Consider the following 26,956-nt stretch of genomic DNA (forward strand, 5'->3'; position numbering starts at 1 on the left):
CTTGTGTGGGGAATGCAGAATCAAGATGGCAGCAGAAGAGCTGTCCAATGTTAATACGGCTTTACCAGCTTTCTTTTGGCTACTGGTTACTCAGTATAACTTTTTCCAATCTTTTACTTTCAAGCATTTTTATCCTTATACTTTAATTTGTGCCTATAAAACAGAATATCATGGCTTTGGTTTTTAATCAAGTCTGAAAATCTTTGTTTTTTAATTGGAGTATTTAGTCTGTTTACGTTTGATATAATTACTGATATATTTAGCTTTAAGTTTACTATTTTACAATATGCTATCTATTTGTCCCACCTGCTCCATGTTCTTTTTCTCTCTCTTCTTGACTTTTTTTGGAGTGACTATTTTTTATCATTCTATTTTCCGTTTATATTTATTTGAAATTTTTACACTTTTATTTTGCTTTTAATGGTTACCTTGGAAATTATAACATAAATCCTTCACTTATCAAAGTCTAATGATAATAGGTACTTTTACCCTCTTCTTTGACAATACAGAGACCTTAGAACACTTAAAATCCTGATAGCCCCATATCAACTTAAAGAATTTTGCTAGCATATGTCAAAAACAAAAAGATAGGTAGATAGATAAATACAAACATACACACATGCATATGCACACATTCCACAAGACATTAATTATGATTGTTTTATAAATTCAATTTTCATTTAGATTTATTCATGTAATTATCCTTTTCTCTGTATTTTATTTCTCCTGTATCCCTAAACTTCCATCTGGGATTTTTTTTCATCTACCTGCAGAACTGACTTTAATATTTCCTTTACTGTGGTCTCCTGGTAACGAACTCTCTGTTTTTGCTTGTCTGAAAATTTCTTTATTTCTTCTCCATACTTGAAGGATATTTTTTACTGGGAATGATGGTCTGTGTTGGCAGTTTTTTGTGTTTTTTTCAGTGTTTTAGAGATATTCCTCTATTGTCTGACTTTCATTGCTGCCCTTGATAACTCAGCTATCAGTGTAACTGCTGTGCATTTTTTAAGGAATCTTTCTTTTTCTCTCTGGAAGCTTTAAAGGTTTAATCATCATGGTTTCACTATAATATATTCTTCTTATTTATCTTGACGAGGATTTCTTGGGCTTTTTAAGTCTATAGGTTGATGTCTTTTAGGAAAATTCTCCACCATTATTATATCAAATATTTCTTATGCTCAAGACTTTTAGACTCATTTCTTTCATTTTATCCAGTTGGACATATGTTGAAACCTTTCTAACAATATCTTCTGTATATTTCATGTTTTCTTATTACCTTTTGCTTTTATGAGCTTCATTTTGTGTATTTTCCTCTGAACAATCTTCTGATTTACTAATTTTCTCTTTAACCATATCTAATCTTCATTTAATTTATCCATTGAGTTTTCAATTGAGTTGTTATATTTTTATTTATTTTATTTTTTGGCATTTCTTTTTTTATAGTGGTCAAACACATATAACATAAGAACTTTTATTTTAAGCACTTTTAAGCATTCAATTGTGTGGGATTAACTACATTCACAATGCCATGTAACCACTACCTCTATCTATCTCCAGAACTTCATCATCCTAAACATAAACTCTGTAACTATTAAGCAATAACTTCTCGTTATTCCCTCCTCCCATTTGTGGTAACCTCTAATCTACCTATGTCTCTGAAATTTTTTTCTTTTTAATTTATTTTTTCTTAATTGACCCATAATAATTGTATATATTTATGGAGTACAATATTATATTTGAGTACAATTATCCTGTGTGCAATGATCATATCAGGGTTTTTAGCAGCTGTTGGATGAAATGTTCTATAAATGTCTGTTAGGTCCATCTGGTCTGTGGAGCCATTTTAAATCCAATATTTCATTGTTGATTTTCTGTCTCAATGATTTCTCCAATGCTAAGAGTGCGATGTTAAAGTCCTTAACTATTACTGTGCTGGCATCTATCTCTTCCTTTAGATCTGCTAATATTTGCTTTACATGTCTGCTGTTCTGTTGTTAGGTGTATATATATTTATAATTATTGTATCCTCTTGCTGTATTGATCTCTTTATTGTTTTGTAAAGCCCTTCCTCATCTCTTAGTACAAATTTTAATTTAAAGTGTGCTTTATCTGATATAAATATAGGTACTTCTGCTTCCTTTTCTTTTCCATTTACATGGAATATTTTTTCCTATCCCTTCACTTTCAATCTATGTGTGTCTTTGTAGGTAAGATGTTTCTTGTAGGCAGTATATGGCTGGGTCATATTTTTTTCTCCATTCACCAGTCTTTGTCTTTTAGTTGGGGAATTTAATCTGTTTACATTCAAGGTTATCATTCATATGTGAGTTCTTACTTCTGTCATTTTGTTGGTTGTTTTCTGATTGTTTTGTGTATCCTTTATTCCTCTCTACTTGTTCACCCTTGTGGCTTACTAGTTTTCTGTATTGATGAGGTTTCATTCCTTTCTCTTTCTAATTTGTGATCTATTCTACCAGTAAGTTTTATATTTTTAGGCATTTTCATGATAGTTGTTGTTGTTCCTTCTCTTCTAGATATAGGACTCTCCTAAGCATTTCATGTAAGGCCAGACTGCTGGTGACGAATTCCCCTAATTTTTGTCTGAGAAAGACTATATTTCTCTTTCATTTCTGAAGGATAGCGTTGCTGGGTATAATATTCTTGGTTGGCATTTTTTTCTTTCAGTACTTTCTATATATCATCCTATTCTCTTCTGGGTTCTGCTAAGAAGTCTGTTATTAATTTAATGGGGATTCCCTTAGAAGTGACTTGACACTTTTCTCTTGCTATTTTTAGAATTCTCTCTTTGTCTGTAACTATCGACAATGCATCTACAATGTGTCTTGGAGAGGGCCTTTTGGGGTTGAATCCACTTGGGGACCTTTGAATTTTCTGGATTTGGATATTCATATCTTTCCCAAGACTATGGAAGTTTTTCAGTTATTATTTCATTAAATGTGTTTTCAATATCTTTGTTGTTTTCTTCTCCTTTTGGAATGCCTATAATTTAAATATTTGGTCTCTTGGTAGTATCCCATAAATCTTACAGGCTTTGCTAATTTTTTTTATTCTTTTTTTCTTTCTTATCTTATCTTTCTTTTTCTATTTTAAAATAGGTGCCTTCAAGATCTGAAATTCTTTCTTCTGCATGATCTAGTCTGTTGTTGAGACTTTTGGATGCATTTTTTATTTCATTCAATGTATTTTTCAATTCCAAGATTTCCATTTGATTTTTTATATCTATCTCTTTGTTAAATTTCTCATTCAGATCATGACTTGTTTTTCTGATTTTATTGAATTGTTTGTCTGTATTCTCTTGTATCAGTGAGTTTCCTGAAGATTATTAATTCATGAATTCCTTTCCTGGCAAGTTGGCAATCTGTGATTCTTTGGGGTCAGTATTGAAGCATTATTGTGTTTCTTTGGTGGTGTTATGTTTCCTTATTTTTTCATGTCTTGTTTCCCTGCAGTGATATCTGTGCATCTGGTGGAATGGTGACATCTTTGAGTATTGCAGAGGGCTTGTGTGGGGAAGGACTTTAACCTGCAAATGTATCTTTGAGTTTCTATTGGGTAGAGTATAAGGCCAGTAGATGAGGCTGTAGAGAGGAGGCTTTGCCATCCACCTCTCAGGCAGTGGGCAAAGCACAGAGCAGGCCTGCCAATAGGGGCCCAGCCAGCTGCTTCTCAGGCACTGTGTGAGGCCTCTAGATGGGGCTGCAGAGGGGGCCCAGTCAGCTGCTTCTTGTGCAGTGTGTGAGGTCATGGAGCACATCTGCTGATAGGGTACCCAGTCAACCACTTCTCAGACAGTGGGCAAGGCCACTAAACAGGGTTGCGGAGGGGGCCCAGCCAGCCACTTCTAAGTAGTGGGCAAGATCATGGAGCAGATCTGCCATGAGGAGGCCCCACCAGTGTTTCCTGGGCTGTTAGCGAGGCTTCTAGGCAGGATGGTTAAAGGCAAAACTGCCTGGTTGCTTCTCCAAGAAGGTGTGGATGTGCTTTACTTCCACTGGCCCCAAGTTGTGTTCACTGGGTTAAGGACCTGTCTGCTATTCTTAATGGTTTGGAGCTTGGGTACCCAGAACTCAGCCCACTGGCATGGAGCTGGGGAGCGGTGTCTGCCTATCTGATCTCTGGCCTGGGATGTGGGGGTATGTCAGTTCAGCAGGCCTGAGGTTGGCTTCCCAGATATGCAGGACTAGGGTCACAGCAGCCCCTGGGTCCAGGCCTCAATCCTCTGGGGTCAGGGCATTGTAACCTATTCTGTGAGTGTTCTGGTATGGCTGTGGAGCCTTAAGACTAAGGTTAGTGGCTACTGGCCCCAGAGCAGGGTGTGCTTTTGCAATAGCTGTGGTTTCAAGGTGGCACCTACTGCATTGGCTTGGGTCATGAGCACATGGGTTGGGGATTGCACTAAAAATATGGAACACTTCAAGAATTTGGGTGTCATCTTTGTGCAGGGGCTATGCTAATCTTCTCTGTATCATTCCAATTTTAGCATATGTGCTGCCAAAGCAAGCATAGGGTTGTAGTATTTTAAACATCAAGAGTCTTTCTTTGATCTTACTTAAATCTACTATGTTACATTTTATGGTTTCTGATACTCTGCCATAATTTTCAAGTTTACCTTTTCTGCCCTTGAAAATAGTAAGTATAATTGTTTTATAGTCTGTCTGTGATTATTCCTATATCTGGTATCCTTCTGGATATGTTTCTGTTATTTCTTGTTTTCACTGGTTCTTTGTCAGGTGAGTGTGCACCTTCATGTGCCTTTTTGTTTTGTTTTCTTTTACTATGTGCTTGACATTGTATTTTTAAAATTACTTACAGAAATATTTTGAAGGCTCAGATGATGTTACTTTTCTCTAGATTTAATTTTTATTTGTTTCTGTAAGGTCCTGGGGGCGCCATCAAATTCATTATCATTTATTCCAGTTTCATGATTTGAGATATTCTTAATCACCCAGATGACCCAGAATGGAGCCATAGTTCATGGAAGAGTTGTTTTACTTCCTTTTACCCTTATCTCCAGGTTGCAGTTCTGCTGAATCTCAGACCAAAGCATAGAAAGGTTTATCCTGGTGGGCCGTGGATTCCAACTTCACTTCTTCCCCAATCTCAAACAGCTAAAAAAAAAAAAGTGATTCTTACTGCTATGGATTGATTGAGTCGTGTCCCCCAAAGTTCATATATAAGAAGCTTAATTCCCAGTATAGCTGTTGAGGGTGGAAAATCCTCATTATCTTATGGTAATTGAAAGACAGGGCCTTGAAAGGTGATTGGATTTAGGACCATGCTGTAGTGAGTGGATTAATAATGGTGGTTGGGGTGTGGTTCTGAGGGATTTATAAGAAGAGCACATGAGAGGTTAGTCTCTCTCTGCTCCACAATTTTCTGCCATGTGAGACCCCTGGGTCATTTTCACCACCACCAAGATCCCTACCAGATGTATTCCCCAGACTTTGGACTTCCCAGCCTCCAAAACTGTAAGCAATAAATTTCATTCTCTTACAAATCACTCAGTTCTGTGTATTTTGTTATAAGAAACAGAAATGGCTTAATACACTTACTCTTTTAACCATGTATTTCAGATTTTCAGTTGCTTCTTGGCCAAAAACTGTCCCAAATGCCAAGCTCGCCTCTCTGAATTTTCATCTTCTGGATTTTGACTCAGTAATTCCTCATTATCTTATTAACTCTTTGCTGCTTTTGAAATTTTTAAAAATATTACTTACATTTTAGTGGTTATTTTCAGTGGGACTAGTGGCCTAATTACCCCACAACTGTTACCAAAAGAAAAATCCTTTTGACACTTTCAAGCAATATTCTTCATCTATACAGCATTGCTATGAAGTAAGTATCAGGTAATAAGTGCTGTGCTGGGCTGGTGTATTTTGAGACCATGGTAACCCAGAGAGCTAATTGAAATAATTTGGTCAATAAAAGTCTAGCAAAGAAGAGGCATCCAGCATCTGCCAGCCCGTTTGCTCCCCATGTCCTGGGTGTCATTTCGTCTTCTGTACCTAGTCTCTCATCTGATGAGTCACCTCCTCACTGTCCCTTGGCTCCGTTCTTACTCTCCCCAGTGCACCCCCACCCCCGCCATTTACTCATGTGATCATAAAACCAATTCATCTTATAAACTGCTTTTGAATCCATTCTCATTTTATCATGTTTTCCATCTTAAAAAATCAAAAGTGGTTCTTTTTCTATATGAATTCAAATGACTCTTGATTTCTTTTACTAAACAAAAAATAGTTTATTTGCATTAAACCATGAGAGACTTTGAGAAACGATGTTAAATGAGTGATTTGTCATGCTGGCATGAGTTGGAAGAGCCTCCAAAGCACACAGAAGAGTAAATAGCACTTAGAAAGATGACTTTTCTGTTTAAAATTATAATAATCATGTTACCAATAAACTCTTTGTTGAGGCCTAAAGTGCCAGGCTAAAAGTAATTAAACTATACACTTGATATAGAAATATGTTCAGAAAACCATCATTTCTTGACTCTGCCTGTATTTTTATGATCCTATAATTGGGGCTGTCCCTTTGCGCAGAAAGTGACCCCATAAGCACCTCCATCTCTCGCCTCGTCACAAGCGTGGCCTCCCTCCTGGAGGAGCACCTGTAGGCATCGTCTTGAGAAAAGAAGCAGGTTTCAGATAAACCCCAAAGGATTAAAGCTCACAACATGGAGCTCCCTAAAGTAAAATTCAAAACAAAAATCTCTGATTTCCTCCCTTTTTACATATCTCTAAAAGCACTAAAAGCCTTCAGTCCCACAAACTAAGACAGTATTTCTTTTCCAGTGATAACAAGCATGCTCTAACTGAGAAATCTTAAAGTCCATGGCAAACAATAAGTCAGATGACTTCCTCCCTACAAATAAAGGCAATACTTGTAAGTAATGAAACAAAGCAGTAAATGTTAAGGGACATTCATTCTTGCTCTAATTTTCATTAGCGTACCCCCAACACCCAACATCCCACTTCACACTCCCTCCCCCAGGCAATAAACAATTTAAGTAAAACTAGATGTTTGCTATGGAAATAAAACTTATATATATATATATATATGTGTGTGTGTATATATATATATGTGTGTATATATATATATATATACGTATGTATATGTTTCTATGTATGTATGTATAGACAGAGAGATAGATAGGTGGGGAGGGAGAGGGGGGAGGGAAAGAAAGTAAATGTGGCAAAATGGTAACATTTGAGGAATCCAGGTAAAGGATATATGGAAATGCACTGTAGTATTCTTACAACTTTCCTATAAATCTAAAATCATTAAAATAAAAAGTAAAAACGAAGCCAAAAAAGCAACAACAACAAAAAGTCCTGAGGCTTTTTAAATAAATCACCACAAACAGCATCGTATCCTGACAGACAATTGACAAAACCATCACCTGTGTATGATCCTTTATGTCAATATTCTCAACCTGCCTTCCTGAAGCCATGTCTTGTTATCATGATCAAACTTGGGCGTTTTTCAAGTCCCTGTCAGTGATTTGCTAACAAGCCACCTCATTAGGTAGGAAGCTGCTGCACATGTCTAAGTTCATTCATTACGTTGGCTTTTCTTAGAGACTTTAAGAGAATGACCTTCTCTTGACTTTGTCTAAAACTTGAAAATCATCTTGCAGTTGTACCACAGTATATGGCTGATGTCATAGCCCCCAAAATTTGAGTATTCCGATCACAAAATACAGCCGACATCAAGATTTTACTTACGGATTGTATGACCAATGTTAATGATGATTGACAACACCTGTATGCCACACATAATTTGTTGAAAGAATTTCTGGAAAGAAAAAGATGATGCTTTAAAGATAAAAATATTCTCTAGAAAATCAGATCACAGGGAAACCAAATGCCTTTGTGGTTTCTGTTTTCCACTTCTCTGCAGATCCAACAAGAGTGTAACAACTTCTAAATTCTTCCTAACATTAGCACTAGTTCATGTGTAGTTCATGTAGCACTTAGAAGACAAAACTCTTTCAAACACATTATTCAGCTCATGATTCTCTGAACAGCTTTGATTTCTCCATCTGATACAGTCTTCGTACAGTCCCAGAATACTAGGAAGTTGAAAACAATAATTGGAAAAAAATGTTTTAATTTGTGAGGGAGGTAAAGCAATCTTTAGGTGTTTTCTCAGAGTGCTTAAGAATTCATGAAGGCCACAAGAACCCCCAAAGTGTATGAAAGATGTGTCAGAGCCAGTTACCCATTCCCAACTCAAAAAAAAAAAAAAAAAATGTTGAGAGCTAAGGACTGGATGAAGTTATTCTGTAAAAGAAAAACCAAATCTAATGATAGCTCACTCGAAGACAAGGTATGTACTGGCCTCTCATTAATGTGTAGCAGACACATGTCAAGGAATGAAAAAACCCTGAAACACAGATAGATGTATACCAAAAACTACACGAAACATACAAGTGTATCCACAGTGTGTCTTGGAGGCTGTCACCTCTGGCCTGGTCTTGCTCTACATTGAAATCTTCAAGCTCCATGTCCTAACCGTTCTGTCCTTTGGTCACATCAGGTCCCTGCTGTTCTGCTCCCTTCCTGGCCCCAGACCTTCTACCCCGATTGCAGAGAGAGCTCTGTTTCTTCACCTAGAAATTCTCACATTTCAGTCTTTAATGCACAAAAATCTCTCAGCTTGCACTACACAGTTTCTTAAACTTTATTTTGTTCAAGTTCTTTCTACTCCACAGATTCATCAACTGCAAGAATTGTTGGAGGTGGAACCGTCTCTAAGTCAAACACACTCCACAAAATGCTGGATTCTTTCTAAGTCCTCTAGAGTTCTGGCCCCGGGGTTATAGCCCTTTCTGGGTTTGCACAGGAAAATCTATATCCTTCCTGTTCAGGACTAGATGGGTGATTTTCCCTATTTCTCACCCTTCTTTTTACTGTGGTTGTTTTCTACCTTTTCTGTGGCTGGGATTAAAACCCATCCACTATCTAAATATTTGCCTGATGCACTTCTGAGATTTCATATTTTACTTTCATGTGGGTTAAAATCATTCAACAAAATGTGTTAATTGTCTACCATAGGGCTGGCACTGGGGCTGAAAATGCAGAGATCACCAAAACAAGATATAAATGCTGATGATATGCAGCATATTTGGTCTCAGAAGTCAGCATTTTATATAATAACATTTGGAAGCACATTACCTATTAGCATATGGTAAGCATCAGCTCAAACAATGCTAATTAACCCTCTCCACATGCCTAACACTAGGCAGATTTTTAGAAAACGAACCAAAATATAATGAGTAACTATAAAGCAAAGGTGTCTGTGCTAAAAATGAAGATGTTTAAGACATAATCCCTAAGCTACAGTAAGACTAGGAGCATTTAAACTCTCCTGGAGGAGATCAGACATAAATGTGTAAAAAATAACTGACAATTTATGGAAAGCCATAATCTGGGAGCATCCACTTCTTGGAAAGCAGCAGGTTGTAAGGACAAGGCACCTCTACTGACAGAGTTCCAGATGCTGTCAAACCAAGGTGGAAAAAGATTTCCAAAGATGAACTTTGCTGAAACTTCAAATCCTACCACACGGTGGGCACCGATTGCCCCTTGCTGTGAGGCCAGGTTTCCTCCCAGGCACACAGAACGCTCAGAAGGAGCTGGACGCCCAGCTTCCCGCTAGCAGGAAACTCAAAGTGAGAGTTGGAGCCTATGGTGGGTAGGGAGTTCCCCCCACACCTGCTCTGTCCTGCCGTGCGGTGTCTGGGTTGTTGGAGCCACGTGGGGTGGGTGGCTGCAGTGCGACACCGTCCTCTTCTGGCCCCATGCATGTTTGCTCGGTGAGGCACATCACACCCTCCCGGGCAATCTGACCCTCAGTTAAAGGTGTCATATCTGCCGTTGTTTTTGTTCTCCACCCCAGTCCCCAGCGGAACTGTCAGCTGAGGTCAGCCAGAGGCACTGATGCTGTCCCTAGTGTCCACCAGGGGGCCACACTCCCTGGCCAACAACCAATGGCCCCACCAAAGCCTCCAGGGCCCGTTGAGGAATGAGTGTGGGAATGAGTGAGGGCAGGTCCTCAGGCACTGAGAGTGACACACACTAACCTGGGGTCAGTACAGCCCGTACCCTCGAAGGGACCTGTTGTCGCCAACCCATTCCGCTCCACAGGATGAGTTTTGCAGACGCGCCCCCCACCCTGCACGTGTGTGCAGCAGCTGTCCCCGAGAGCCCAGCTGGAGCAAGGGGAGGATGACACTGGGCACCACGGAGAGAGTGTCAGGGTGAAGACACCTCGAAGAGACCAAGTTCTTGCTCCTGCTGCGGCATCTCCTAGCCCAGATTATTCCCTGGGAGTGTCCCAGCCAAAACTTACAGCAAGCTAATGACACTTCCCACCAGGCAGGGCCTGGGTGGGAGCTCCCCGCCGGCCGGCCGGGAACTCTGAGACCGAGGAGCAAAATGCGAAGGAGCGAAACTTCCTGGCTTCCTGCTACACCAAGGGTCTCTGGCTCCTCACCACCGCTGTCCTCACCTGTCCCTGAGCATCGCGATATGCCAGGGTGTGGAGGTCTTGGTGGGATGGCCCGGGCGTGCTCTGGGACAGCCTGAGCGGTCTAGAATCCTCTCTCTGGGGACCTTCATGGCCCGAGGCTGGAGCCAAGGCAGGAGCCAGCGTTCCCGACCAGAATGGGGCCTTTGGGAGACGTGCAGGAGGGTGCAAGCTTATTAGAGTGGTTCTTTCTCCTTTTGGGAAACAAATTCTCTTGCAACCATGAAGCACCTGCCCTGCCCTCCGCATCTGGCCCAGTAGCTAAGTCCAGTGTCCACAGCGCTCTCCTTGACCATGACCGCCTCATCCCCTTTTTCCCCTCAGTGGAGAAAAGGAGAAGCATAGGTCCCAGTTCAAGTGCCAGGGATCCTCCAGAGTTCCCGTGATGGGCTCCTCAGGGACATCCTCCGGGAGAAGCTCCCACCCGGTCATCGATGGCAGCGGGGCTCCCCTGAGCCACCCACAACATGGTGAGTCCAGCCAGGTGTGCACTACAGTGGCCTGAGGGACATTGTCATGACAAAGATGCCCAGCCACCTTGCCCCCCGGCCTCCTGGATCCTAATCTCCAGTTGGGGGTGGGGTGGAGGAGAAGGCACATATCTTTTTAGAAGCGCCTCAGATGACTTTTAAAAGCTCTTGCATCTTCCTGGCTCAGGGCCTCTGAGCCACGCTGTATAAATTATATGGACAGTGAAAAGACACACTGCTGCCCCCACAGATCTTGCAGCCACCCAGGTGACTCCTGCACACATGGCCACGCACACAGTGAGGCCTCTTCAGAGGCTCTGGGGACAGGAGGGAGAAGGAGCCGGGACTCAGCCTAGCCATGGGGCTGGCGGGTGACCCAGGCTGAGTGTAGCCTGGAGGTGATGGCCACAGAGGTGGAACCATAAGGCCAGGCTGATGTGGGAGGTGGCGTCTCAACTCTGAGGCTTCTTCCAAGTTTGAATGGGGACCTGGGGAGCCTCTGAGATTCAGGCTTCTGCCTCTCAAAGAAAGGCAATAGCTTGACAGGATGTCAGGGCCCCTTTCCAGCATCTACAGCAAGACAAGACTTCATTTTCAGGGAGGGCAACAAGGAGCTTCAGGAATCAGGGACAGATGTGGCAGGAGCTGGGGGAAATGCTGCAGGATGGCACCTTTCCCTGCACACTGCAGCCACCTTGGAGCCTCAAGATTTACCCACCCAGCCCAGCCCCAATCCACATCACCCAGCCCAGATCCACATCACCCCTGAGTCCCCCACCATCACCAAATGCTGTGGGCACTGCCACCTGAGTCAGCCCCCATGCATTCCCAGCTACTGAGAGTCTGTGGGTTATGAATAAGACTCCAGAAGCACAGGCGACAAAAGCACATGTAGACAAATGGAATTATATCAAACTAAAAAGCTTCTGCACAGCAAAGGAAACAATCAACAGAGTAAGAGACAACCTACAGAATGAGAGAAAACATTTGCAAACTATACATCTGATAAGGGGTTAATATCCAGAATATACAAAGTAGTCAACTCATCAACATCAACAAAATAAATAATCCAATCAGAACATGGGAAAATGAATTGAACAGATATTTCTTAAAAGAAAACGTATGAGGGTACTTCAAAAAATAGAATTAAAAGATAATACAAATATTTTCATGAAATTTTTGAAGCATCCTTATACAAATGGCTAAGTATGTGAGAAAATCCTCAACATCAGTAATCATCAGGGAAACGCGAATCCAAACCTCAAAGAGATATCACTTCACTCCAGTCAGGATGGCTATTATCAAAAAAACAAACAAAAAACAAATTCTGGTGAGGATGCGGAGAAAAGGGAACTCTTCTGCACCATTGGCATCACTGTAAATTAGTACAGCCATTATAGAACACAGTATGGAGGTTTCTCAAAATCCAGCAATCCATCTATTGGGTTTTTTGTTTTTTTTTCCAAAGGAAAGGAAATCAGTATGTCAAAGGTATAGCTGCACTCCCATGTTTATTGCCCCACTATACACAATAGCCAAGGTATGGAATCAACCTGCGTCCAACCAGATGGCTACATAAAGAAAATGTGGTTTATCTACATGCTGGAATACTATTCAATCTTAAAAAATAATGAAATCCTGCCATTCGCGGCAACATGGATGACCCTGGGAAGCATTATATTAAGTGAAATAAGCCAGGCACAGAGAGAAATACCACATGTTCTCACTCATATGTGAGAACATATGAGTCAATCCTATAGTAGTAGAGAGTAGAATGGTGTTTACTAGAGGTTGGAAAGGTGGGGAGAAGAGGGAGAGGTTGGCCAACGAATACAAAATTACAGCCAGGTAGGATGAATAAGTTCTAGTGCTTTATAGCATGGTAGAGTGACTATAATTAACAAGAACTTATTGTATAATTTCAAATAGCTAGAAGAGGGGATTCAGAATGCTCCCACCACAAAGAAATGACAAATGTTTCAGATAATGGATATGCTTATTATTCTGATTTAATCATTATATATTGTAACATGTATCCAAATATCACATTTTACCCCCCGCAAATACATACGATTATTGTGTATCAATTAAAAATAAAAACTTTTCAATTTTAAAATTTAAAAAAAGTCTGTGGAGCTTATAATGAAACCTGTACAACCCAGAGTAAGCCTAATGGAAACCTTGGACTTCAGTTAATAATAATATATCAATATGGGCTCATCACTTGGAACAAACATAGCGCACTAATACAAGATGTTAATTACAGGGAAAACTGGAGGGAGGGGTTGGTATATGGGAACTCTGTACTTTCTGCTCACTTTTTCTATAAACCTAAAACCGCTCTAAAAAATTAAGACTATTTTTTAAAAATTACATGAGACAATATGTTTAAAGCATTTGCATGGTGCTAGACATATTAGTGACTGCAGTTTTCATCAATTTGCCTAGAGTCTGGGATTTGAATTAGTTTTCCCTCATAGAACCTGGAGAAGAAGAATAACCCCACCCAGACTTTATAGCCAATAAGGACATTTCCTGTTGTCCACTGTCCCTGGGCAGCCCTTCCTTTATATACTGCTAAAAGCATGTGTCCGTGGCAGACAAATTTACGAAATTGCTAAGTGTTCACCAGACACCCTGTTTTTCCTCTCTGATAGCCATCCGCTCAAAGGCACTGTGTCACTGTACCCACTGAGATGCTCTCTCCTAGCCTCATATTCTCGTGTTTTCACAGGACAGCAGTCTCCGTCAGTGTTCTCCAGAGAAATAGAACCAATAGGACATTTATGTCACTATATTTATTTTAAGGAATTGGCTTGTGTGATTGTGGGGCTGGCAAGCCTGAAGTCTGTAGGTCACCAGCAGTCTGGAAACTCAGGTAAGAGTTGGTCTTGCAGCTTGAGTCTGAAATTTGTAGGACAATCCAACAGGTTGGAAACACAGGCAGGGGTTCTATGTTACAGTGTTGAGGCAAAATTCCCTCTTCCCTGGAAACCTCAGTTTTTGCTCTTACGGCCTTCAACTGATTGGATATGGCCGACCAACATTATGGAACTCATCTCTTTGCCTACAGTCAACTTACTGTAGACATTAATCACATCTATAAAATGTCTTCAAGCAACATCTAGACTAGTATTTGACCAAACGAGTGGGCACTACGGTCTAGCCAAGTTGACAGGTAAAGCTTAACCATTACGACTACTTTCCTAAATAAACAAGAACATGGAAAAAGCTGTGTTTGGGAAAATGTTCACATTTCGTGGCTCTTAAAGAGATGCACATCAGAATATTGCCACTGACTGCCAGGGTGATGGGTGGGCTCCTGTACCTCTTCTGGCTGCCTCTGGGAAAAGAGACTTCTGCCTTGGAGGTGGCCTGCAACATCAAACCACACGTGTGTGGAAATTTGGGAGTGGAGGACACAGCTCCTTGGGTTAAGAATGCTCATTTTATGCAGAAATGCTCTTGCCTGAGCTCATTATTTTGGACACTCCTTGCAGCATCAATCCGAGCTCTGTCCTGTTCCATCAGTTGACTTCATACCAGAACCTCTTCCCAACCAGACACTGAAGAGCTCAAGTGCCCTCACCCCTGAGGTGAGGAGGGAGCGAAGGGTCAATACCAGCATTATAGGGCCAGGAGACACTATGAGAGGACATCGTCGTTTCCAGCGAGGACTTGGTCATGGAATTCTCAGCACTGATCGAGTGGAACAAAGAAGGTCCCATCCCTTTCAGAGCCAGCAGTCAATGGAGACTATAGAGGAGACTCTACAGAACCAGACAGAAATCAAGTTCAAAGCACGGAGAAATAAGTTTAGGTCACGAGGAATGATGAGTGATTAGGAGTTGTTAGAACCTGGTCTGAGAGGGAGGGGGATTAAAGGAGCCATCACTGTTCAAAAACTTTGAGGATGCCCAGCCAGGAAGGGGGGTCTTTGTCTACAGGGTCATTCACAGGTGGACACTGGAATGAACAAAGAAGGAATCGAGAAAGAGATTTTTCTTAGGGGTCCAGAACTCATCAGTGTTCCGCTACTGACCGAGGCAGCCCATTCAGCCTCAGGCAGGCTGAAGTGCCCTCCTTTCAACATGACAGCCTCACCTCTCAGAGGAAGGCTCTGCTCAGTGGTCCCAGAGGCCCCTCCATCAGAGGGCAGCTCTTTGAAGGTGAATAGGTCTTCTTGGGTGGGCTCATCATTCAGTGCTCCTGTCCCAAGGAAGGATGGGAGTCTCATGCAGTGAGCACTGAAGCCTGCCTGGGTCGAATCCCCACCCCCTCCACGGATGGCCACGGAGGAGGCGAGAAACCTGGAGGATGAGTTCCAGCATTGCTTGTCCTTCAGAAAGTCAAAAATGGGAGCTCTTGGGCCAGGTTAGCCAGAAAGATGAACCTTTCTAAGCCTGTGTCCTCACCTACCTACTGACCTCAGAGTGGTGTCTGGAGGGTCAGATGACAAAATAGTGTAGGAAGTGATGTTGGGAAGACTAAACAACACTTGTGGGAGAACGTTGAAACTTTAAGTGCAGCAACGCAGAGTCCCAGTGTATTATTGTCTTAACTACATAGGTGGGTTTGGGGCACCTGGATAATTTGTTCCTTAAAAAAAAAATTTTTTTTTTAATAAGATTAATCAATCCATGTTCTAAGATGATTATCTTAGAACACAAAAGCCATCTGGGCTCACGGCTCGCATGTGTCTCATACTTTCTCAGTGCCATCAACTAGGGGTCTGTGACACAAGCTGACGGGCTCCTCCCCAGCTCCCTTGCTGCAGGCACTACTTTTTAAGTTCTTCTCCTCTGCTAAAACAGCTCCCTCTCTGCCAGCCACTTCTCTTGAAGATGTGTTTAAATACTGTGATCTCCTCTCTGGCATTTATACTTGAGGGTTCACAGGCTTTCCCTCTCTCCTTTTGGAGGGGTTTCAGAAGGAAGGGGGATAGTCTGTGTAGTTCATCTGCCACACTTTGTTAAAAATCACATTGTTGTGTTATAACTGTTTTCTGGTTCGATGGTGTAGGTTGATTATTCTATGAATTTTCAGGAAATTTGAGCTGGTGGAAGTGGGAGCGATCTCAGGAAACATTGTGGAACCACCATGAGAACAGTCTGCATTCTCTCACCCAGGAGAAGATGGATCCAGAAAGCTCCTGTTTCGGAAGATGAGACTCACCTGTAAGGCAAGGGGGCAGTGCTGTGCTGGGGAGCTTGAGGATGCCTTTCCATCCACACCTGCCCCGCCACTCACAAAATATCCTCCCATCTAGTCATCGGTGACTTATATTAACTCTACAGCACTGACTCAGACCAGAATTTCCCCCTGGAATCCTTTTCCTTGTTCATTGTTTTATTTATTCAATTCACTTTTATCAAGCACTTCATATGTGCTATGAATTGTGCTGTGGACCATGGACACAAAAATTAATAATAAAAAAAATTGCCATCATGAAACAAATATTCTAGCTGGTGAGACAGACATGTCAGCACATAATGTTGTCATTGTGGAAACATGAGAGTTGGAAAGGTTGGTTCTACCTGCAGTGGCTAAGGAAGGCTTCAGTGAGAAGGTGGAAATAATGTCCTTGAAGAATATGTCAGATTTAATCAGAAGAGAAGGCAAAGGACTAACGTAGAGGCAGGGTTAGAAAAAAGCAAAGACTCCTGAGAGCAGTGACCCATATGTAGTCACTGTCACCTTGATGTGAAAGACGACTAGTTTGATAGGTAAGATCCAGTAAACAACAGAGTACTGGGGACTTAAGAAGTAGAATACCTACACATCAATAAATATAATGTGTAGAAACAGAAAGCAATAAGTGCTATATTCTTATGTCCAACTTTGGTTAAGAATGAAATTAAAGGTAGAGGCCACAAGTTTCAATAGATTGAAATGTTTGAATAAAGTGAGACTGAGAGAAGCTTGACACAAGTATTTTGAGGATACAGAGCACCGAGCTTGTGGTTACATTTTGTGCATCTTGTTACAAAATTACAGTAGAAGGCAGAGAACATTTGTAAGTCAAAGCCCTCAAAGACACTTAAGGATATAAACACTAACCAGTTTGACAAATTCTTATTCTGTATCTTCTCAAATGAATGGAAGCTAGTCTGTTTGCAAGAAACTCTGCTGTGACATCCATTTTTAGATGAGATTGGGCACATTCAGGGTGGTATAGTCATAGAGAGGGACATCTGTTTTTAAATTCTAAAAGCCTCATTATCTCTTTTGGAATGTAACCTTTAATCTCCGGGTTATACTTGTTTTTCATGGTAGTTAAAGAAAATTGCATTTCCTCACTATCTTGTGTGTTTCAGGAAACTGTATTTGTTATAAGATGTTTACTGTGGGACATTAGTTTACTCATCTAAATTATAATGTACACTCAAGCACTGTCGTAAATCACTCGCTACGATGACCTCATTAATTTTATTCTGGAAAGCTCATCTGTGTATAAGTGGCTTGACTTTACTCAGGAGTCAGAAAGTACCAAGCATTTATCTTGGCAGTCACCCTACAGGCTGGTTTGAGAAATAAACAGGACTCTGATCAAATTCATTACTTTTTTTAAAACAGTGCAAAGTGTGTTTTCCACTGCAAGAATATATACATTTAGGTGAATAATGCTAAAGGCAAATTTCCCAAGCAGCTCTGAATTACGCAACTTTCTTCCTGAGAGCTCCTTCTGATACTTTGCACAGCTTTGCTCAGCTCTTCTAAGAGGTGCCTGGGCTGTACCTGCATCAGGATTTACCTGAGAAGGGTATTGTGAAGGGTATTACTTTTGGACATCTGCTGTTCCTCAACATCAATTGCTGGGCTAGAGCAGAGGAAAATAGCAGTTCTTAGCGTTACTAGGCTACATGCTCCATGGGGCAGGAACCATGTCCCTTGTTACCACTGTATTCCTAACACCCGTGGCAGTGCCTGGCACACAGAAGGTGTGCAATATGTATTTGCAGAATGGATGAATCTGAACAAATGAACTAATTCCAACCTTCATTTCCTGTCGCATGCATTGAGCTGTAGAATATATCTTGGTTTCTTTTTTTCCCATGATACACATGAACCCCATCTCCCAGGAACCCCAGTCTACCACTGGAAGAAAGCATAGTGTAATGGAATTACTACCTCCCTGAAGGAAGTGGAAACAATCATAAGATGTCATGACTGTGACTAATATCACCCTCATTTTACTGGGGATAAAACACAGCCCCAGAGAGAACACCCGGTTGACCCTGACTCTCTTTTTCCTCTCTCATTGGACCCTGCTGTGAACCAGACCCAAGGACAAATGCTGGGACAAAACAGGGGACAGACAAAAGTTCTGCCCTCAGGGAGCTGCCCATTAAGTGAGTGCACAGTTCCCAAAACTGGTCCTCATACCTGGCCAGGTCATGTATGCCAGAATGCCCTGGAAACCTCACTAACAGTAGAGATTTTCCATTGATAAATGCCAGTACTAGTGGGTGAACATTATCAGGATTGCAGGACACTAATATTGTCTCAAAGTCTTTCTCTGCAGGGTATTTACTGATTATGAAGGATAAAATTACAGAGGATAAAACTGACAGGGACCACCATAACCAAATGATCAAAGTTACCATTGCCAATTATACAACCAATCAACAGCAGGGACCTCCCGATCTAATGCACAGAGAAGGACGCATCATCACTTCTGTCTTCTGACCACCCAGGTTGTATAAGCTGAATGCAATCATGAGGAATCATCAGACAAATCCAAATTGAGGGACATTCTGCAAAACCAATGACCTGTACTCTTCAAAAATGGCAATGTCATGAAAACTAAGCAAAATCTCAGGAACTGTTCCAGATTAAGAGAGGCTAACAAGACATGACAAGGAAATGCAAGAACTTGAATTACTTTTTCTATATAGGACATTGTTGGACCATTGGCAAACTGAATAAAGTTTTTTCATTAAATAATAGTATTATATCAATTTTAATTCCATGGTTTTGATCATTATGCTGTGCATTATAATTCCTTGTTTTTAGGAAACAAGGGTATTTAAGGGTAAAGGAGCATCATATCTGTAACTTTTCCTTAAATGGTTCAGAAAAAAGCTTATACACAAAGATACACATAGCATATGTATAGGTATATGAAGGGTCTTCAAAAAGTTCATGGAAAGATTCACATTATTTTTAAATTCTACTTATCCATGAACTTTTTGAAGTACCCTCATATATATGGAGACGGAGAGTGCAAACATAAAAATGTAGTCAAATATTAACATTTAGATTATCTGGCTGAGGTTATTTAGGAATTAATTGTATGAGTCGTGCATCTTTTCTGTGAGTTTTAAATTATGCAAAACAATTTTTAAATTTAAATAGAGATAGCTTGTTCTTCCCTGGGAAATTCTGATTCAGTAGAGCTGGGATGGGTCTAGGCATTTTTATTTCTAACAAGCATTCCATGTAGTTCTGATGCAGCTTGACCACAGTTGGGCATCTGGGAAATGGTATGTAGCAGAAATTGCCTAAGATCACACAGCCAGTCAGAGACCAAGCCAAGAGCAGAACTTTTCTTCCCTTCCCATTCAGGACTCCTTCAACTGTAACACTTACTTTATTAAAGTAAAACTAAGCACATTTTAAAGATTGTCTTTATCTCCAACCAGTAGGTATCAATAAAGAAGGAGGAGAGAAAGAGGAAGAGGAAGAGGAGGAAGAGGAGGAGGAAGAGGAAGAGGAGAAGACCCATGCGGGTCAAATCTACTCAGTGTTAGTGCAAAAATTAAACTTCCCATCTTCAACTAACCCCAGAAAATCCACTCCAATCACCCATATTTCCTGACTAATCATAAATATTATCATACACCCATTCACCTGGGCTAGAAACCTGGGAAGAACATGAGCCTCTTACTTCTCAGTCCACCCCCAAAGCAATCAGTTCAAGTCTTCCCCCCCCCCGAGAGCTGAAAATCTGTCCTCTCTACCTGACTAACCCCATCCCCCTTACTTCAGGTGATGATTTCATTTCTCACCAGGATGATGCAAAACTTCCCCACTGGTCCCTACCCCCACTCTCACCTGTGCCCCACCCTTCATTTGCTGGCAGAGCAAGCTTCTCAAATGCACCTCTAGCCAGTCTGACATGCAAAGGGCCTGGAAGTTGTCACTCTGTCCTGACAACAAATAAAAAGGTTAACAGACTGAAATTGATATCTCTTCTTATGTCCATTAGAGAATTAAGGTCACAGGGCAAACCACTGCCCCAAAAGTTGGAGAGACAGACAGGCAGATATAGAGGACTACAAATTATCAGAGCAGAAATCTCTGTGGGATCCAGTACAAGACACATTAAGTCTAGTTTTCAACAAAAAATTACAAGGCATACTAAAAGGCAAAAAGCATGGTTTGAAGAGACAGAGAAAGCACCAGAACAAAACTGAGATATGACAGGTTTGTTAGAATGATCAGACCAGGAATTTAAAATAATTATGATTACTATACCAAGGGTTCTAAAGAAAAAATAGACATCATGAAAGAACAGATGGGTAATATAAGAAAACAGATGGAAATTCCAAGAAAAATCAAAAAGAAATCTTAGAAATCAAAAATACTATAATAGAAATGAAGAATGCCTTTGCTGGGCTCATTAGTAGACTATATACATGGCTAAGGAGAAAATCAGTTAATCTGAGGCAATGTCAATAAAACTTCCAAAAAAGAAAAGTGAAGAAAAAAAGGTTGGAAAAATACTAAATAATCAGATGCAAGCCTGACTGGGCCTCTGGCCACTGACATATGCCAGTGGTCCCTTGCAGTAATTTCAGAACAAATTCAGACTCTGTAGCCAACAAAGCTTTCATGTGCAGGCTCTTGACCTCCACACACATCATTCACTGCAGCCCGAAGTCAGTTGAAAAGATCAATGCACTTTTCAGTTCTGAATTTTCTTGTATGTTCCCTTCCCCCTATTAAAGTCAAAGTCCTCTCTAAAGCCAAGGTCTTCAAGCCATCTGGAGGACCGTTAGTTGAGCAACAAAAAGAGGCAGTCCTTTGGAAGCTTCTTTCTTATTTTGATTTTGAATTTTATTCTTTCACTTTTTACCAAACTCACTTTGCTCCTGACATGCTCTAATGCTATAAAGTTGAAGTTTTGTTTTGCAAGTAACAAATAGTCAAAAGCACATATTCAGGGTGTTATTGTTTTTTCTTTTTGCCTTTATTGTTATTGTCATCATTGTTGTTTAGTATGGTTTGGTTCATTTATTTTAGAGGAAAGGAACTTACAAGTATGTCACTAGATCATTTTCTCCAAGCAATCACAAACACCTGTAATGCAGTTCTGAGGAAACTTTGATAAACTTTATCTTAAAGTTTAGTGTGAATCTAAAACTCAAGGAGTCTAAAAGACACACAGAATATCAAACAAAGCCCAAGGCTGATAATCTGTAACCATCATATATCGGCTTCATCACTGCATGCGTAGTTTTGATTCCGTGATTTCTGTCATTCTTTGACAATCCACAATTTCACCCAGTTCTTCAGAACATTTAAGACAGTCAGGTTTATGAAGTCAAAAAGGCATGGGATCCATTCTGGCTGTCACTTTTCCACCCTACAAAGCCAAACCAGATTTGATGCTGCTAAAAGAAACCTTCTTTGACAGAATTATTTCTCCATTGCCTTGGAAGAAGTTATGAGAATGTCTTATTAACTTTTTCGCCAGTACTTTCTCTCTCGCAGCCATCCCCCTCCGCCATAGTGCTTGAGGTCCACTGAGCTTCTTGGATCTGTGGATTTATAGTTTTTATCAAATCTGGGAAAGCTTTGGCCATTCATTATTTCTTTGTCCTTCCTTCTCTCTCCTCTTCTTCAAGAGCTCCACTTGCACGCCTATGAGGCCACATACAGGTTTCCCACAGCTCACCGATGCTCTTCCTATTCACTTCTTGGCCAGACTTTTCTCCTTGGGTTTCATTTTACTAGGTCTTTGAGTTCATTAATCTTTTCTCCTACAGTATTTAATCTGCTGTTAATCCCTCCAGTGAATTTTTTTTTTATCTCAGACACTGTATTTTTCATCTTTAGAAGTTCAGTTTGGGTCTTTTATATATCTTCCATGTCTCTACTTAATATATATTTTTCTCTACCATCTTAAATATGAGGAATGCAGTTATAACTATTATAATGTCCTTGTCTACTAACTGAAGTGTATCATAAATGTCATTTCCAGATTTCTTTCTTTTGATTGACTTTTCTTCTCATTTTGAGTTGTACTTTCCTGCTTCTTTGTAAACCTGGTCATTTTTTATAGGTAACAGATAATGTGAATTTTTGCCTTGTTGAGCACCAGATATTTCTGAATTCCTATGAATATTTTTAAGCTTTGTTTGGGAATACAGCTAAATGACTTTGAAATAGTTCAATTATTTTGAGACTTGCTTTTCAACTTTCTTAAAAGATTTACAGCAGCCTTTAGTCCAGGGCTAACTTTCCCCCACTACTGAGTCAAAGCTCTTCTGTGTCTACCCAATGCCCCATGAATTACAAGGCCTTTCCTTTCTGGCTGGTGTGAAAGCAAACTATTCCTGCCTTGTGTGAGCACTGGCAATTGTTCCTTCTCCTCCTTTCCAGTGTTTTCCCCAGCCTCTGGTGATTGCCTCACCTGCGTCTGCTTACAAGGACTTAGCTGGACTCTTCAGATTGCTGGCTGTTTTCTCTCTATGCAGCTCTCTCATCCCTGGTCATTTTTTTTCAAGCTCTAGCCACTTGGCCTCCCTGGACTCCACGCTCCACCTCCTCTAGGGTTCCCTCCCTGCACTCTCTCAAGGCAGAAAGCTGGGGCAATTGTAGCATCTTTCTTTTGTTTCCCCTCCCTCAGGGATCCCTCAGGGATCGCTTCACTACCTGGTGTCCAATGTCTGAAAATCATCACTTCATGTATTTTGCCTGGTCTGTTAGTTGCTTTAGGGGGAAAGTAAATCCAGTCCTTTTTACTTTACCTTGGCTGAAAGTTAATACACACTGTCAAGCGTGCATGTGTAGAAGAATTTGCAAACCCTCAGTAGGGTTTTTTGGTTTAGATAGTTTGGGATATACTTTTGATTGTGTGTTTTCAAAAAGAGGTAAAATCACAAACACTAGTTCCCATATGGGGATGGGCACCAACTGCCTCATGGGGTGGTGAGTAAGCCCTGAGCTCATTGCTGTGTCCTCAGCACCTCCAGGGCTGCCCTCCCCATGGCTCTGCAGGGTCCTGCTGGGGCATCCTCCTTCACACTGTCCTCTGAGCTGAGAATCGTCTCATGCTCCTATCAGCTTCAACACCAAGGCAGGAAGGTGCAGTGACTGGCACTCTGGCTCAGAAGCAGCTTGTGCCCTCCCAGGTGTCCCTTCAGTGCTCAGGCCAGAGGTGTGCTAGAGCCAATCATGCTTCTCTGTAGAAGCTCCATGTTCAGCGACAGCACATTGCTCTTTGAAACAGTAAGGGTGGAGGTATTTATACCACTGTAGTCAGCATACATTACCAATCTGGACTCTTTTTTTAAAAGAGTCATTTACCAGTAAATCACTACTTAAGACCAAAATATGATTTTTTAATAAACAGTATATATTTCCTCCAGGGAAAGAAAAGGAACTAATTTTTCGGAGCACCTGTACTGCACCAGGTAGAGTGCTGGGTACTTTAGATACTGGTGTGATCAGATTTCCTATGTATCCTGACTTACTTTCCCTGGTACAATAGTGGCACAATTCTGCATTTGTATCTGCTTTTGTACAGGTACCCGAGAGTAGCTTAAGATTTCTACTTACCAGCTAGTATTAGCAAGTATCTAAGAGCTCAGAGAGGAAGAAACGGCCAAGCTCAAGAACAACGTGGCCATTACCAGCCTGATGAGTAGACTCAGAATCCCAGCTTCTTACTGCAACGAACCTCCCCATGCTTCTAACCCCAAACCTCCCATCGACACCTGAGTAGGAACAAGAGTTTGTGGAAACATCACAGAATTAAGAGTCGGACTGCCTGGATTTGAACTCTGCCATAACCACTTACAAGCTATGTGACTGGGAGCAAGAAACAAAGAAAAATAATAGTCACCTCTTGAAACCTAACAGTGTACCTGAAACCTTGTTGTAAATGCAAAAACGTCATGTACTGCGGGAAAACTTTCTCATGAAATCCTGTGTCCAAAGTTGATATGTGCCACACCTTGTAGGGGACACATCACCCTCTTCCCAGCCAGGAAGGTGAGACACATGGTCCTGTGTCTCACTCTTTGATCTCCTCAAGAGTGCTGGAAGGCTCAGGAGCTTCCGGGGGGTCCTCAGTGGCTGACCTTTCTGGCTTCTCCTTAGGCTATGGTTCCAACCCTACCAGCAGGTCCGTCTGGGCTTAGAACAAGAGAGAAGAGGTCAAAGGTGGTTTAAATGTGGGTTATTCTTAGACCATGTCCACCCCACCTGTCTTCAGTCCCTGCTGGTATCCCCTGCCCTCCTTTGTCCTTGCTATGTAGGGTCCACAATCCTGGATAAGCTGGCCCTTTGCAGTGTGGTCACGCAGAAGAGAGCAGGAGTTAGGTACAAGAGTTGTGCATCTATTTCTGATGGCTCACAGATGAGAGCTCTGTTGTGCTCTTCGGAATGCATGGGGGCCAGAGCTCATGCCACACCGATGACCAAGCCTGGCCGCTGTCATGACCAACTGACACTGAGCCAGGGGTTCGGGAACCCCCCACATACCTGTGAGGTAACTTGTCCCACACAGTTATTTTCCCCGTGATCTATGGGGTAAACATGCTGTGTGTGTATGTGCACATGTGAGTGTGCACCCGGAATCCTTGGACCCAGAAACATCACGAAGTGTTTGGCTTATACCAAGAAAGAGCAACTCCACCAACCACCCTGCCTTGGACCCCAAACTCTGGAGTTCACAATTCACTAAAGAAAGATGGGAGTCTTGCCCACCCCAGAAGGGCTCTAGCTCCATCTGTATAAAATATGACTCAAAGATCATTAGAATCTTCAATTCTTAGAATGGGAGGCTATTTCTGAAAGAACCTGGCCCCATCCTCACCGATTTTTATAAACAGATCGAGCTGTTCTGGGAATTAATCAATTTCTCAGTCATGGGGTTGAGCAGAAGATGAATGTTTTAATATCAACCCTGCCCAATATGATGTCAAGTGCAACTTACTGGGAAAAAAACAAGCAAAAAAAACCCTGTAAACTAGCCATAGACAAACTAATAGGATGTTTTCTCCATCCTGAAATAAAAGAGGAACATGATTGTTTTTGAACTTGCATATCCTAACAGGTCTGCCCAATAAATTCCAGTATTTAGGCCCCAGGATGAGTGATTCAAGATCCTTGAGGTCCATTTATGACCGGTGATGACAAGTGAGGGGAGAGGATGGCAGGCGTTTGAAGAAGAAATGGAAGGAACTTAATGTTCCGTGAAGAAGTGATTTCCCTGGGGGGGAAGCACAAGACGGTACGACGGGAGTCGCTGTTTCCTCACGAGCAGGGACTTCCCTTTGGAGACCAGGGATTGAGAAGAGAGGCTCCCAGCACCCTGATGTGGGTGGGAGTCGTGGGGCAGCTGCCCCTGGCCTGGGAGGTCGAGAGGTCAGAGCAGTGTGCTTCTGGCACAGGAGGGGGACAGTGCAGACGCCAGGGTGTTTCCTGCACCTCTGTCCACCCATTCTCAGTTCCAAGTAACCCCTGGTGCAGGGAAAGAGCAAAGAGGCAAGCAGAGATGCTCGCTGATGCCTGGCTTGTGAGTTCAGTTGAGAAGGGCCCAGTGGGGGGTGCACGCCTTGCAGAGAGTGCAGGGAATAGAGCCCCAGCAGGACCGATGGGCAAGCACAGCAATTCCCATGGAAGGGCAGGGTGAACCCCCCTCTGGAGTGACCTTCCCTTGTGCCCACTGAGGACTGGGGACCCTACACTGATACCTGGCCTGATTGAGGGCCTTTCAGACCATCAGCAAAAAGATGGCCTCTCTTGGACACACGCCCCAAAGCCCTGCATGAAGTCATCGCTGTGTTATTATTCTAGTTTTCAAAGGGAAAATTCCCTCTCCAGAGTGGGAATCTTTGCCAAATTGCTTGGTTACCAAGTGTGTGTTTGCAGTTATATGTACAAACTCAGTCCATCCCCTTCCCTGTTTTAATCACCAGAAATCCTCTTGGTTTTTTTCCCGGGCCCTGGCTTTGAGGCTGACTTAAAATCCCCTCCTGTCTGAGAGCCGTGTTGTGAGGCTCTTGCTCCATCACAGCCACCACCCTCCTCAGCAGCTAAGTTAGCGCCTTCAAACCGTGCCTCTACCTCTTTGTAAACTTTTACTGAGCCACTGCTGTGGACCAGACTCTCTGCTGGGCATTTGGAGACACCGTGACAACATGCAGTAAGCTCAGGTCTCACAACTTTTCATATCTGAATTTAATCCTCACAAAAACTCTGTGGAGAAGACATGATGCTCCCATTCTACATGAGAGCAAATAAAGGCAGTTTGCAGCAATGTGACCAATGTCGCACTGTTACCAAACATTGGAGCTGAGATTTGAACCCAGGAATTCTGATTCCAGAGCTTGTCCTCTTAACCACTATACTATGATCAGACCTCACAATCCAGTGGTGAATGAGACTTTAGATCGCATGTGCTGAGTGGCATGCTGGGTGACATCCTAGAGATGGACTGCAGGGAACCAGGGGCACAGAGAGGGGCCAACTCTACGTAGGATCCTCTGCATTGAACAAACCATGTCCCCAATTGGTTTCACTGGTCTCTGAGCCCCCCAACACCATCATGGCAATGTCCCAAAGACTGAAGACCAACCTTCAGAATGAAGTTGTGAATGAATAGAGAACAGTCTCCACTCTGTGCTGCGTGGACATGAGCATGGATTTGACCACTGCTTTTGTGAGTTCACTCTGTGCCTTCACAGCTCCCT

General features: G+C 41.9%; 1 non-coding gene across 1 annotated transcript; it reads right to left on the reverse strand.

Moving 5' to 3' along the window:
• Nucleotides 1-4,421: 4,421 nt before the first annotated feature.
• On the reverse strand, nucleotides 4,422-4,524 carry LOC134379319 (U6 spliceosomal RNA). The gene has a single exon (XR_010023723.1). It is a non-coding gene; the product is annotated as a U6 spliceosomal RNA (small nuclear RNA).
• Between the last annotated feature and the right edge of the window lie 22,432 nt (nucleotides 4,525-26,956).

Source organism: Cynocephalus volans, chromosome 5 (genome assembly GCF_027409185.1).
Source record: "Cynocephalus volans isolate mCynVol1 chromosome 5, mCynVol1.pri, whole genome shotgun sequence".
Taxonomy (NCBI): domain Eukaryota; kingdom Metazoa; phylum Chordata; class Mammalia; order Dermoptera; family Cynocephalidae; genus Cynocephalus; species Cynocephalus volans.